Genomic DNA, 16,431 nt, shown 5'->3' on the forward strand with positions numbered 1-16,431 from the left:
AACATACATTAAGCAAAACCACAGATTTGAGATACTCTAAAAAAACATCAAGTAACAATCCTAATGCTACAAGTGTAGAAACATCAGTAAGTAAAAAGGATCTGCTTGATGTTACACACTCTGAAGATGTAATGGGCAAAACTCCAGATGTTAATGACTCAGAAAAAATGTCAACTAACAATGCTAACGTTACAAACGTACAAACAAAAGTAAGTGCAACATTGGAAACAAGTACAACTGATGTGCCACATGTTACATACTCTGAGAATACAATGAGCGCTGATTCAGGAGTCACATACTCAGAAGAAAGTTCACGCAATAATCCTAATGTTGCAACTATAGGAAAATCCATGAGAAGTACTTTCAATGACATATATTTAAGAAATGTAACAAGTGAAGTGCTAAGTGTTACAATCTCTGCAAATACAGTGACCAAAACACCAGATAATACATACTCGGGAGACATTTCAAGTAATAATCCTACAAGTGCCAAGTCAATCGGTAGTAAAATAAGTGAAGCGCCAGATGTTTCACACTTTGGAAATACAGTGAGCGAAACTCCAAGTGTCACACACTTTGAAGAAACTTCAAGTAATAGCACTAATGTAACAAATATTCAAATAAGTACATGGCCAGGTGATATCTACTCAGGGGGAATAACAAGGGACGCGTTGGATCTTGGGCACTCTGAAAATGCAAAACCTTCAGAGAAACATAGCAAAACTTCAGAAGTCACATACTCAGGAAATACATCAAGTACCAATTCTAATGTTACCAACATAGAGCCAGCAGTGAGTGCAAGGTCAGATAGTAAATATTCAGGACCCATAACAAGTGATGTGCCGGATTTCACATACTCACACAATACAGTAACCAAAACTTCAACAGTCGCATACTCAGGAGAAATTTCAAGTAAGTATTTTAAAATTACAAATGTAGAAACGGCAGTAAGTACAAAGTTAGACGGAGGTGTAACAAGTGAAATCAAGGATGGTACACTCTCTGAAGATACAGTGAGCAAAACACCAGATGTCAATGAAGATTCGGTGACCAAAAATCCAGATGTCCCAGGCTTAGGAGAAACTTCAGGTAAAAATCCTATTGTTACAAACATAGAAACAACAGAAAATGCGAGATCAGATGATGTTACAGAAAGTGAAGTTACAAACTCTGGAAATACCCTAAGAAAAACTAAAAATATTACTCAATCAGAAGGAACTTCAAATATCAATCCTGTCAAGGTTACAAATCCAAAAACAACAGTGACCACATTGTCGGATGAGGTATACGCAGGAGGCAAAACAAGTGAAGGGTCAGACGTTACACACCCTGAATATTCGGTGAGCAAATCTCTAGATGTCACATACTTGGTAAAAAGAACATCTAGTAGGCAGGGTAATTTATTTTCTGGAGCAAGCCAAGAAAACACTGGTGTAGAACAAACAAGTCAAAAAGTAGATGCTATAAATTTACAGGAAGTCAGCATAGCACCAAACATGACACAGTTACAATATACAACAAATATGGAGCAAGATATCACACAGTCAAAATCAACTAGAAAACAAGTTTCAACCTCGGAAATATCACTGAGTGTAGTTATTGCAAGTAAAGCTCCAGATGTTACAAATGGTAAAGAAACAATCAACTACTCAGAAGGAACAAGCCATATCTTGACTGACTCAGAGGGAACAAGTAAATGGGCACCATATATAACAGTCACTGAAGAAACACCAAGTGAACATACAAGTATTGTAATTCCAGACAAAGCACATACAATGCCAGATGCCACACAGTTGGAGAAAACAACAATGAGTTGGTTATATGAACCACAATTTGTAGAAACTACAACCAGAGAGACACAAGTTACACAACCACAATCATTAAGTAAAAATCAGGATCTCATGGAACTAGAAAATACATCAAGTAAAAATACAGAAACCAGAGAAACAACTACTAAAAGGACTGATATTTTGAAAGAGGAAACAACAAGCAATGGCCAAAAAGTTGCACATCCTATAGAAACATCAACCATTTCATATAAAACATCATTGAGTAACGATATATCTGTAACAAGTTCCAATGTTATCATAAGTCCATATGGTACTTTTTCAAAAGAAATAATAAAAACACAAACATACCCAGAAGAAGTGATAAATACAAAGCGAAATATTACTATCTCACAGGAAACTATGATTGGGTCATCAAATGCTACATTCTCAAAAGCATCTACAATTAGTTTACCAAGGGTGACCCACTTAGTGGAAACGACACACTTAACAGAAGTAATTATCAAAGGCCAAGATGCAACATATTCAAATGGAATAAGTAAGCAAATAATTGATACACATGTGACTGCAAACACTAAGAAGCCAGAAGATACAATCTCAGGACTTTCTAATAGCACTGTGATACCTTCCACCTACCTGAAATCTGTGATGACACCAGAGTCCTATCCTGTACTTAATGTTACCACTTTAGCACAGCGAGCGTCTTCTAAAGAGACTCTTGTCAACAATGTGGTCAGTACTGCAACTAGTGACAAGATATATTCCAAAAAAACAACATCGACCAACAATTATGTAAAAGAGAACACAACAAATTTTCCAACTTCAGAAATAAGAACAAATGGAATGTTTAATGTTTCCACAAATCTTCTCCCTTCAACTACCAACCATTTTGCCTTCAAGACCATCGAACCTTTGCAGACTTTAACCGACTCCTCAGTGGAGATATGGTCATCATCTACAGTTGATAGTCGTATATCTCAACCTGTGCACCCAGTGACTACATCTGAAGCATCCAATGTGACCAATACAACTCCAACCAGCACTCAACACAAAACTACATATAAGCAAATAGACATTAATGCACAGACTGAAGCTCAAGTATCTATTACGACAACTGTGGGAGAAATGGTGTCAAAAGTTTCTGCTCATATTACCAATCTCACAAATGATAAATCTTCTTCACGTGGAACATCTACGAGAAGCAGTACACTTTCATCCGCACCAGTGACCACGACAAGCAACAGAGGTATGGGAATTTGAGATGCTGTATTTTAAGTATCGTTCTAAATTAGACATGCCTTTTAAAGACCTCTTCTTAAAATTATAGTCTTTATTTAGAAAACTTAGGTCGTGTATGGTTCTGCAGTTCAGCTCTATTCAGAGACCTTATTTAACCCATGGACAAGAGTGGCACACTTTCTGGGAATAAGTATACCTATTTTTCTACTCTTGGGCAATTCCTTTAACACTGCTTCTGCTTTTTATGCTCCAGCTGTTTCGTTGTTTGCCTATGGAGAAAGTGCTGGTGATATACCTTATGTCCAGAGGAGAACAGATTTCACCTCTCCTCTCTTCCAACCAGTGATGGGATTTCCCTTTGGGAACCAGCTGAGACGCTTTCTTTATGTAAGTACGTTCACATTCACAAACTAGTAATGGTCATCTATTGCAAAATTCTAGCTTTAAAGGGATACGCATGGCAAAACCAATGCACTGCATGTGGTGCAGGGTCTGAGTGAAGTCTATTACACTTCTCCTTATTCTTTAATTCAATGTGCCATGCTCGTCCCCTCTCAGACACTGCACATGGCATAAAGAGTGACATCATTTATCACCACTCTCCTTTCTAACAGAAAGTTTTGACTTGTTATCTCTCGCACCAAATCAGAGCTCAGCTTCATTTATCTGCTATGAAAAAATGAAAGCTACAGTGTAATTAGTTGTTATTGTCAACAAGCTCATGTTTTCATAGGCTTAGATTACAAGGGTAAAGTGTTGAGAAATATTTATGATATGTCCACCTCTATAGGTTGGCTTCCCATCTGGCCTTCTTGTGGTTTTTAATACAATCAACTAAGAGAACCCCCGTTCTCACTTAGATGTAGTAAAATCCAACATGACAGCTGGTGAATCTTACTAATAGCTCATTGCGTTAAGTCGCTCTTTTCTATTTGTGCAATGTAGCCATCCGCATGCACTATAAATGAGCGTCAATACGCTATAGTTACAGTATGCAACCAGAGTTAAACTTGTGGTTGTTTCATTTGTAAAGTTATTTTGTCACAGTTCCACCCCTCAGTGTGTCTGGGATGCAGTTACTGACAGCTCGGACATCCAATCTGGTTTAGAGGTGTGCTGAACTGTCAGTGTATTGATTGACAGCTCGACTATCCAATCTGTGACTGGGAGGCGTCGGCTGTCTCTAAGTGTTCACAATCCTGGGTTATTGCCATGCTACTTAACTGAGCTGCTTCTCCTAGAACTCAGCCAGACTTACATTCATCTAGTAGGTTTGTGCACCCTGTGCCTTGAGGTCTGTATGTTTGATTATTTGCTTCCTGACCTTGGACTTCATTCTGACCATCCAACTGTTTAATCCCTTCTGCTGTGTTCCATTATCTTTCCGGTTTGCTAACCTTGGAATGTTACCTGACCATGGTTTTGTCTCTTCCTTTTGTTTATGATGTACCCTCCTGGCTTCTGACCTAGAACTCCTTGACCATTCTGACTCACGGCTTGGCTAGCGTCACACATTTAGTGTCGAGACAATATCACATATACAATGTGCATAATAAAAGTATAGTGCCCAAATGCTGCATCCAAATAATCTGCACTTGGAATCTACATAAAATTTCTGGTTTCAGTTTGATTATGCGGTTCCCATCCTGAAGGCCCATCATAATTGTGAGCTTAAGGAAATTGCCCAATTTATCACCCCTGAAGCGATCCCTGTGTCTCAAAATTTCCCTTTTATATTTGGTTAGAAAACACAAAATAAAAACTACATTGTTGGCAATCCTTATTTCTTATTGCCACGTTTTCCTAGGGATCTTCAAGACTGAACAATCATTTTACCAATAACTATCCATGAACCCCTTCATGACCGGAGCTTTTTTCGGTTTTGCATTTTCGATTTCGCTCCCCTCCTTCCCAGAGCCATAACTTTTTTATTTTTCTGTCAATATGTCCATTTGAGCGCTTATTTTTCTTGGACGAGTTGTACGATTAAATTGCAAAAAAAGTGCAATCCCACCCTTGTTTTTTGTTTGGCTTTTCTGCTAGGTTCACTAAATGCTAAAACTGACCTGCCATTAAGAGTCTCCAGGTCATTATGAGTTTATAGACACCAAACATGTCTAGGTTATTTTTTATCTAAGTGGTGAAAAAAATTCCAAACTTTCCTTTAAAAAAATTGCATAATTTTCCGATGCCCGTAGCCTCTCCATTTTTCGTGATCTTGGGTTGGCTGCGGGCTTATTTTTTGCATGCTGAGCTGAGATTTTTAATTAGATAATTTTGGTGCAGATATGTTCTTTTGATCGTCCATTATTGCATTTCAATGCAATGTCGCGGTGACCAAAAAAACGCAATTCTGGCGTTTTTACTTTTTTTCTCGCTACGCCGTTTAGAAATCAGGTTATTTCTTTTTTTATTGCTAGATCGGGCGAGTCTGAACATGGTGATACCAAATATGTGTAGGTTTGATTTTTTTTTATTGTTTTATTTTGATTGGGGTGAAAGGGGGGTGATTTGAACTTTATTTTTTTTTTATATATTTTTAAAAACTTTATTTTTTAACTTGATTGGCTCAGCTACATAGAGGCAATGGTCATAGTAGATTGCCTCTATGTAGCTGAATTGCTGAGTTGCTATGAGCGCAAACCACTGGCACCGTTGACGGGGGTCACTGGTGCGTGCATTTCCGGCTTGATGGCCAGAAGCACAATTTAGATGCCGCTGTTAGAGTTTGACAGTGGCATTTAACTAGTTAACAGCCGTGGGTACTGTTCCACCCGCGGCTATTGCAGGCACATGTCAGCTGTTCAAAACAGCTTACATGTCCCCAGAAAAATGTGGGCTCACTGCCGGAGCCCACATCAAAGCGGGGGATACTGACATCGGAGCCCCAATATGTCGGATGTCAATAAGGGGTTAAAGGAAAAATGTCAGTATCTTTTTGCTATGTAAACTGAGAGCAACATAATATAGGAGCTGAGACCCTTATTCCTGGGATGTGCCACTTGTTAGGTTGTGTGCTTTAGTTCCAATAAAATCAGTGGTTTTAATACAATCAGTGTTTTATCATCAGGAGATTATGACGGCAGCACTAAGTCTCATGTGCAGGCCAGTCAGTCTGATCTGTGTAACCCCGCCCCTACCACTGATTGGAAGCTGTTGACAACTTACAATTTACACAGGACACTGACAATCAGGGGTGTGGGCAGGGTTATGCACAGCTCAGCATTTGAGCACTGCTAGATCTATAACACAACAAACAGGGATTTTCTTGAAACTAATAAAAAAAGCCCAGTAATTGAACATTTCTTAAATTAGGTTCTCTGCCCCTATATTATACTGCTTTCAGATTACATAAAAACTGCTGACAGATTCCATCTGATACTGAAGAAGCACCTAAAAGTTGTAAAATAAATAAAATCAATGGTATTACCATTATTCTATTTTATTGATAGACATATAATTTTGGTGACTTGCTGTATCATTAGAAAATATGTGTACAGATGTATAAGATTTTTTCGTTTTTCTAGTACACAGACAATGGACAGATCATCTTTCCAGTGTCGAGAAGTAACATCTTCTCTTACACTAATCCACCAATCAATGGGTTTTCTGCGGATTATAAAGTGGCGATGATTGCTGTTTTTTGGGATGATGCTGATTTCTCCAAAAATATGGGAAACACGTACTACAAGGTAAAATTAACATTGCTATGGGTGTTAATGAGTGCGATACAAGCTAGATTTTCAGTATGTGATAACTCCCTATAAATGTTGTAATATCATGGGTACATTACACATCTGGTGCCAGAATCCAGTGCTATATACCTGTTCTTTCCATTGTGGTGCTTGGACTTGTGCATATTCTAAAATTTGCATAATAAACAATAATCTTCAGATACATAGTATAGTGTAAAGGGCACGACACAGTATATATGTTTATTCATTACTAGATGGAGGCCCAATGCTATCGCATCAGGAGGGAGGTAATGTCACGATGGGGTCAGGCTTTGCAGTGTTGAGAATCTCTCCCCCATGTGCTCACCCACCTATCCACTCTCTTTCCCCATGTGCCGACTTCTCCCGCCTGTGCTCTCTTCTTTGACCTGTCTACCCCATGTGCTATCCCCCTTGTCTGCTGTCTCTCTCCTTCCTGTGCTGCTTTCTCCCCTCAAAGACAATACTGACATTACAGCAGTAGAGTTGAGCGACTTTTACATTTTTCGGATCGAGTCCGATTTCGCGAAACCCGACTTTGTCAAAAGTCAGGTTGGGTGAAATCGGCCGATTATTGCGAAAAGTCGGGGGCCGACTGAAACACGAAACCCAATGCAAGTCAATGGGGAATCAAAGTCGGCAGTGAGTGGAGGACAGGAAAACACCTACAGTGCCCATTTTAATGCCACAAACATCAATTCTTATTACTTAAGCTTGTCAATCTTAATTTACTTTATAATAATAATTAGGCATTGAAAACTGGGGGTCATTTGGCTAAAGTTGTGGGGGGGTAGGGCTGGCTCAAGATTTTCGTGGGCCCAGGAAACGCGGAATACGTCACGGCGGTGGAGCAGGGAGAGGTAAATATTTCAACTTTGCAAGTGCTGTGATCCTGAGCAAGCAGGGGGGGGCACTCATTGGCATTGGCCCTGGCACAGGGCCCCTCATAGTACGGCGGTGTGTTTGACAGCGGGTGGCGCCTCCCACTGGCAGAGACACTTTTGCGTACTATGAGGGGCCCTGTGCCAGTGACGTCGCCAACGAGTATGCCCCCACCTGATGAAGGAACCTGCACTTTCAACTGCACCTTCCTCTTTGTCCCCGTGTAAGGTGGTATAGTATGCGGGAAGGGGAACCTGACTTTCAGCAGGGTCAGATTCTGGCTGTGTAGAGTGCAAGGGGAATGTAGTGGTCTGGGTCAATGTACCAGCAGACTCATCTAGCAGTGGCTGGGCAATGGGCAGGATGAGGAGGAAACACAGATATAGGCCCAAATAATAAAGTAGGCTAAATGCAGTTCAAAATTGATAACAGGACTAAACAGGCGGCATTGCTTTGCTCAGTGGAGGAAAACTGTAATGAGTGGCAGACACAGTTAGTAGGCCCAAATAATAAAGTGGGCTAAATGCAGTTCAAATGTGGTAAAAGGACTAAACAGGCGGCATTGCTTTGCTCAGTGGAAGAAAACTGTAATGAGTGGCAGACACAGTTAGTAACCCCAAATAATAAAGTGGGCTAAATGTCTGCCAAAAAATTGTTCATAAATAAACAGGCAACATTGCTTTGCTCAGTGTCAGAAAATTGTAATGAGTAGCAGACTAAGTTAGTAGGCCCAAATAATAAAGTGGGCTAAATGTCTGCCAAAAAATTGTTCATAAATAAACAGGCGACATTGCTTTGCTCACTGTCGGAAAATTGGAATGAGTAGCAGACTAAGTTAGTAGGCCCAAATAATAAAGTGGGCTAAATGTCTGCCAAAAAATTGTTCATAAATAAACAGGTGGCATAACTAGGTAAAGGGGTGGGCTCCTCTGCTGAGTAGCAGACAGTGGTAGTAGGCGCAAAGTATTAACCGGTCTACATGGAGGCCAGGGCCTCTGTATATTTTAACTATCATCTATCATTTCAACAAATTTGTATTGGCAGTGCCATTGAAGGATTTAACAGCACAGACTACACAGTGGTGGAGCAGGGAGAGGTAAGCATTGCAAGTTTTAGAGCACTGTTCGAGCTGGGGGGGAACACTCTCTCGTGGGCGGCGGTACTGGCACAGGGCCCCTCATATTACGACGGTGTGTCTGATATTGATTGTGCACCACCACCGTCAGAGACACTTCATTGTACTATGAGGGACCCTGTGCCAGTGCCGTCGCCCAAGAGTGGGCCCACCCACCTGTCCAGGCAAACGGCACTCGCACGGGTGCTTGCGCCAGGTGGTGACCACGGCCCTGTGGGGGGAGTCAGCCCATTTAGGGAGGTATAAAAATGGCCTATGGTGGACATTTAGCAGCTGCAATTGGAGGAATTGGAGAAGTCAGTAAGAGGAGGCCAAAAGCAAGACATTTTTCAGGAAAGCTACGTGTCAACAGGGGAAGGTGGGCCAAAATAATTTGAAATCCATGATTGGTTCATTGTAATGAAGGTTAGATCATCAACATTTTGGGTAGCCAGACGCTGATGCTGGCTCAACACCTCCAGCCTTAGGTGCTATTGTGCTTTTGCCACTACCACCAGATGCACCACCACCACCATCAGTACCAGCTGGCAACCACCGCCCACAGGCTCTTCCACCAGACTTCCTCATTTTTTGGAAAATCTAACCAAAATAACAACCGTTATATGGTACTGTAAAACAAGGTAAAAGGTGTATATAAACTTGTTGAGAATTTAAATCTCCCTTTTTTGGGGGGGAGACTGAACCAAAACTCAGGCCCAGTGTATATAACAACGCAATCTAAGTGGCAGAAAGTGGCTGGCTGACATACGACAAACTAACAGGACTGAAGTATATCCACTTTGTGAGAATTTGAATCTCACTTTTTAAAAAAAAAAAAATGCAATGTTCCAGCTCAATAAAATATAAACAGTTTATTGGAAAAAAAAATTTTAAGTTAAAATGCAAATTGCAAAAGAACTTATACAAAAAGTGCTCCTAATACATCACCATGGCCCCAGTGTGGACAAATAAACAAGATAACTGTGCAGAAAGGAGCAACAGGATTTTTGCTTTTAAAAAAGCAGTTGGTTTGCACAGCAGCGAGCAAACAGCAATGCAGCTATCAGGGAGCCTTATAAGGCAGCCTAATAAGCTACAGAGCTGATGCACAAAAATATAGCCTCCACTGTCCCTGCAAAAAAAAAGTGGTGTTGGACAGTGGAAATCGCTACAGCACAAGCAGTTTGGGGGTTAATCTTCCCTCCCTAACTATATCCCTTCTTCTGATGAAGCTGCAGCAACCTCTCCCTATGCTACGATCGGCAGAAGTAAGATGGTGGTCGGCGTGCACACCCCTTTATATCCCCTGTGACGCCACAGAAAGCAAGCCAATCACTGTCATGCCCTTCTCTAAGATGGTGGTGACCGAGACATCACGCTGCCCACACTCTGCATCCTCCTTCATTGGCTGAAAAATGGCGCTGAAAGCGTCATACGAAACACGACTTTTCCGCACAGATCAGCGACCTCATGGCCGATCCCACACTAGGATCGGGTCGGGTTTCATGAAACCCGACTTTGCCAAAAGTCGTCGATTTTTGAATTTGTCCGATCCGTTTCACTCAACTCTATACAGCAGGAGATTGCAGAAGATACATTTTGTGAGGTAAAATATTGTTTAAAAACAGTCAGTGAAATATTTTACCTGACAAAAGAAATCCTCTGTGATTCCCTGCTGTAATGTCAGTATTGTCTTTTTCTTCCTCCCCTGCCCAGGAGATGTGGTATGCTAGGTACACGGCCAGACACAAACAATTTTTTAAATTAATTTCCTTTGTGGGAAAACCTGTTTAATGTGACCAGCTTCCTCTGGCTGTAGACACGTCGTGCATCTGCCACCGGGATCAGTGACAGCGTATGCAGTGTGTGTGTGTTGCATACAGCATATACAGTGTGTGTGTGTGTGGTGCATATGGCGTATAGAGTGTGTGTGTGTGTGGTGCGTATGGTGTATACAGTGTGTGTGCTGCGTACGGCGTATACAGTGTGTGTGTGTGGTGCGACGGTGTTCCGCTGGTGGTACTGGGAAAGAGGTTGGTACCACCAGTAGTTTTCATATTGAGACACCCATCACTTGGTTGTCCCAATATGGAGGTCAGTGAACTTCCGCCGCTTGGAATTGTGAGATCTGGACACATCTGGACGGAACAGGATGTGAAGACATTACAAGGTAAGTATATAATTAGATAAACAATATTATAATGAATGCCTCCATATTCCTAAAACAACAGGAATACATGAAGAGCGCCTCAGCAGAGGAAAGCTTTATTACAGAAGTGGAGGACATGATCTGGAGATATATGAACACGTCATACTCTGCTCAGTGGACACTGAAGATCACCTGGGAGAATGTACCTGCATATCCAGCTAAGGACAATGATTACCAGGTCAATATAAAGATCTCTAGATTAATTAGTTCAAGATATTTATAGTTCGTGATTGCCAAATGTATTTCCTCCACATAAGTATTTATGTTTTCATTGTTTTAAGAATAAAAAATCACAGTGTTTTATCACTCTAAATAATAAACATTTTTGGTTAAAAAGCCCACCGCTTACAAAGATTCTCTTAGTTATGTGATTAACTATTTCATATTTTAAATTTGTTCAGACTAGCACATACCAGGCGGTATTGACTACTGATGGGTTTGTTTCATACATCCTGATGCTGTACAAAGAAGGCAGTATGAACTGGGATGTGACAAGTCGCCTTACTGAAGTGGTCATTGGATATTGCAGGTAACAAAATTATATAAAATAATTTATCTGTTGCTAACCAACTCAAATAAAAGGCGTTTACAGTGGTCTAAGGGGTTATGTCTCTCCTTGTGCAGAGTTATATGCTTGAAATGTAAGTGTAAGGAGACTTATAGGCCATTCAATGTTCCTCTGGGAAGTAAAATATGCAAATTTCATCTTCAGAGAAGACGAGGACTTGAACTCTAGTGCCAATATCAACTCTTTAACAAGCCTTGCCACATGACTTAGGATTAAAGTTAAACCAGAATCTCTATTTGCAGACACGTGTTTTGGGGTGTTGCCCCTCCTCAGTGCAAAGCAAGATATTTGATTTGACTGTTTGAGAGGCCTCTGACTGGAGATTAATGAGTAACATCTCACTTGGTGGACATGCCAAAATAAGAGTTTACAGTGTCACGTACAATTTTGTGCCATATTTAATACTGCATATTAAAGGGAACCTGTCACCATGCAAATCGCAATTGACCTGCAAAAATAGGGGTAATCTGCAGATAAATATAGTTACAGTGTTGCGTTGTTTGCTAGGTTGCTTTATCTTGAATTTCTATGATCAATGTATATTTTTTCTAATTAATTGCCAAAGCAATTATTAGCTACAAATGGTTATTACATGGTCTCCACAAATGCAATTACCTAAAATATTTAGCTAAAATTAAAAAAATGCTATGGTTCTACATACATAATGTCATTTTACAGAAAATCCAGACAGGAAAATAATATTCTAAATATACCAGTATAATATTTTACAAGATCTCAGATTTTTTTTTTCTTTGTTTTGCTTAGTGGAACATCCAATAATTTTTTCAAAAATGATGACATTATGAGAAGACCAGCATATGAGAAATATCGTCCATCAAGCTTTGTTGGTTATAACTCTGGTAATGTGTCTAGACCTAATTTATATTTCTATTACATTTTTATATTACATATTATTATGTTTTATACTGTAATAAATTCCACTTTATTTTTTATAGTGTAATTTCAGGCATATTAAAGCAAATTTCATACTTAGATTTAAAAAGGTCCATCAAGTTCAACCTTTTTTGATCAATTAGACATTATCTATCACTAGATCATTTATAATCCACCATTTGTGGGATAAAGTATCTATTCTTTTTCTAGATGCTGACATAGTGTCTGCAATTACTACTTCTTGTGGTTCACAAAAAAAGCAGCAAAAACACATTTCAAATTTGTCATTGTTATGGATTCATTATATTTCCTTCCTGTTCTAGATATGAAAGGTCTCTGGATATACGCATTGAATAGTAATTCTGTAAATAACAGTCATATGAAATGTCTGAACTGGTACTCTGCCCAACCAGTGTCATCCCAGTGGAACTCCAATTTACTGTCTTGCCCGTGCTCATACCAGCAAGGGCTTGCTGACGTGCGATACAGAACAATTAAAGAAGGTAGGATTATATTCTGTTTTAAAAACTGTTTATAGAAAAATTATATTCTTAAAAAAATGCAAATGATATAACTATAAAGTCTAGACTTGTGGCTTTGTTTTCATTCTCTAAGTATGGCTCTAAGGTAATAGTATACTGAAATGTGTATGTGTGTTTGTGTCCCAATTTTACAAAAGATAAAGAGAGATGAACAATGCAGGCCCAATGAAAAATTTTAGGCCCTGTATGTGGCCACACACATTTACCATTTCATTCTTCCCCTGCAAAGGAGAAGGAAAAGCGATGAAGAATCCATTTATGGTTGTGGTCATACAACTGCTAAACTCTTTCATTGTCCTACTCTATTTTATAATAATGCTCCGCCCGTGGCTATAAACTTGTTAAACCCTGCTACCAATCACTGTCATCACACCCCCAACAGGGGTGTGCATCATTCCACCCACCCATTGGCACGCCTGCCACGTGATCGTGGGTTGTCATGACAAAGGGTCTGTTGATAACCTCCATACTGTCATTATGATACTTCTGTGAATGCCGGCTCATGGCCGGCGTTCATAGGAGATCATGATTTATGGTATGCTACACATAGCTGTGTTGAACCTGAAGCACTGTTATGTATAGCAAAAGCGATCAAATGATCACAGCTTCAAATCTCCTGATAAGACTATGCAATAAAGTAAAAAGTAAAAATAAAGCTTTTAAAAAGATGAGGAAAAAACACAAAAGTTCGTATCATCCCCCTTTTGCCCCATGGAAAATAAAACAATAAACAACCCCACATATTTGGTATCGTCTAATCATTAAATGGCATAATGAGGAACAAAATCGAAAATACTTTTTTGGGGGGCTGACACATTATTGCAATACAATGCAATATCGTATCTATCCCAAAATGATGTCAGTAAAAATATCATGAAAATGCTACAGGTCTTGAAAATGGTGACAAAAGCAATATTTTGTTCCTACAAATTTCCGGATTGCACTTTTTTTTCGCAATTTCACCTCTCTTGGAATTTTTTTTACATTTTCCAGTATACTATACGGTAAAATCAGTGGTGCCATTCAAAAGTACAACTCGTCCCTCAAAAAACAAGCCCCCACATGGCTATGTTTGCTGAAATATAAAAAGTTATAGCTCTTGGAAGAAGGGAAGGTGTGGTATCCCACAAAGTGGCCATTTCTATGGGATGCTGGATATATATTGTGTTTTCATATAAATGCTGTGAATTTTTGTGCTGCCTGTCAGCAGGTCTCACAATGTATTTAAAATGCACAGTAAAATGCACATAAAAAAATCACAGCATTTATATGAAAACACACTATATATCCGGTGACCCATAGAAATGGCCACTTTGTGGGATACCACAAAGGAAAAAGCCCAAAACATGTAAAATGGTCCGAGAGTGAGGGTATTAAAAAGAATATTCATTTTTGAATGCAGCTTTATAGATCCTTGATTACATTAATTATGGTCTGTATAATTAATATTTTGGTAAATTAGTTACTAGATAAATCACGTTATGTTGTCAGTCAACATGTAAGTATATTTAGTATGTCTATGCAGTATAATATACAGGTGAATCTCTATCTATATACAAATATAAATATGTGCACAGTATAGATATATACATACACTGGTTGAAATAAGTATTGAAGGCATCACCGATTTCCTAAGTAATATATTTCTAAAGGTGCTATTGACGTGAAATTCTAACCAGATGTTGGTAACAACGAATGCAATCCACCCAGGCAAAGAACTCAAATCATAGATGTTCATAAATTACAGGGAAAACATATTGAACATGCTTTCCGAAATGTATTTAATACTTAATACGAAAGCCATTGTTGTTGATGAATCCTTCAAGATGCCTACTGTATGCATAAACAAGTTGCATGCATTGCTCAGGCATGATTTTAGCTGATTCTTCCACAAACATTCTCTTCAAATCCTGAAGATTCCGTGGTCTTCAATGAACTCTGAGCTTTAGTTCCTTACATAAATTTTCTATAGGATTTTGGTCAGGTGATTGGCTGGGCCATTGTAGCAGCTTTACTGTCTTTCTCTGAAACCAACTGAGAGTTTCCTTGGCTGTGAGTTTGGGATCATTGTCTTGCAGAAATGTTCACCCTTGCTTCATCTTCATCATCCTGGTAGATGCAGTGCCTTTTGGCCTCCAAACATGATGTATTTTATTGTGAATTCCACAGATGGTCTTTGGCACCTGGACAACTCTTTTGATAATTCCTTTCACTCCTGTGTTTGAAATCTTGCGGTAAGTACCTAGTCATGGCCAGTTTATGGTGAAATTATGTTCTTTCCACTTCCAAATTTTGCCTTAACAGAGTTCACTGGGACCTTCAGTAGTTTAGAAATTTAGACAGCTCACTGGTTTTACCCATCATGAGATGTTTCTTTTGTAGCACCTTGAACGAGACACCCATTTTATAGGCCATCAGTTGAACCAGCTAATATCAGGGCTGCCACCAGGAATTTTATGGCCCCATACATGCAAAATTTTGAGGCAGCCTTGAAACTCCACCCATGCTCCACCCTAGCTCCGCTTCCACCCCTCAAGCTTTCCATAGTTCCACCACCCACTCTTGGAAAAACTCCACTTCTGCATCACATCCTAACCAATCACACATTAACAGTTCCCATTGACCACTATATCACATACGTAGCCATTAACTTTTATTTTGGCCTCAAGATTTTTTAAGCTTGCCACCATGAGAAGCTAGACTCTTTTGGCAAGGTCTTACTCTACCCTAACCTAATAAATACCACCCAAAGAGGAGCAACCACAACAACCTTTTTGCAAGAGACAGACTCTAAAGTGAATCAACAGACCAACATGAGAAAACTGTTGTGAATTTACTTTTTGGCTCCCTCTAGTGGCTACTAGTGATTTGACTCTGGGTTTGTCAGTCATTCCTTTTATGCTCACCTGGGTCGTTAGGTCAGGGGTGTTGCTATATAAGCTCCCTGGACCTTCAGTTCAATGCCTGGCAACGTTGATATCAGAGCTAATCTGTAGTGCTCTTGCCTACTGATCCTGGTTCCTGCTTGATTAAGCTAAGTCTGCTTTTCTGCTTTTTGCAATTCGTTATTGTTTGCATTTTTTGTCCAGCTTGTATATTATCTGTATCCTGACCTTGCTGGAAGCTCTAGGGCGGCTGGTGTTCTCCCCCCGGGCCGTTAGACGGTTCGGGGGTTCTTGAATCTCCAGCGTGGATTTTTTATAGGGTTTTTGTTGACCATATAAGTTATCTTACTATATTCTGCTATTAGTAAGTGGGCCTCTCTGTGCTAAACCTAGTTCATCTCTGTGTTTGTCATTTCCTCTTACCTCACCGTTATTATTTGTGGGGGGCTTGTATCCTACTTTTGGGGTCCTTTCTCTGGAGGCAAGAGAGGTCTTTGTTTTCCTCTTCTAGGGGTAGTTAGCTCTCCGGCTGGCGCGAGACATCTAGCGACCAACGTAGGCATGTTCCCCGGCTACTTCTAGGGTTGGCGTTAGGAGT

At 39.8% G+C, this 16,431-nt stretch overlaps 1 long non-coding RNA gene across 1 annotated transcript; it reads left to right on the forward strand.

The window, feature by feature from the left end:
- Nucleotides 1–6,633: 6,633 nt before the first annotated feature.
- Nucleotides 6,634–11,382, forward strand: LOC143808018 (uncharacterized). Its single transcript, XR_013221859.1, has 3 exons — nt 6,634–6,718; nt 10,967–11,122; nt 11,346–11,382. It is a non-coding gene; the product is annotated as an uncharacterized LOC143808018 (long non-coding RNA).
- Nucleotides 11,383–16,431: the final 5,049 nt, after the last annotated feature.

The sequence above is a fragment of the Ranitomeya variabilis genome, chromosome 2 (genome assembly GCF_051348905.1).
Source record: "Ranitomeya variabilis isolate aRanVar5 chromosome 2, aRanVar5.hap1, whole genome shotgun sequence".
Lineage (NCBI taxonomy): Eukaryota > Metazoa > Chordata > Amphibia > Anura > Dendrobatidae > Ranitomeya > Ranitomeya variabilis.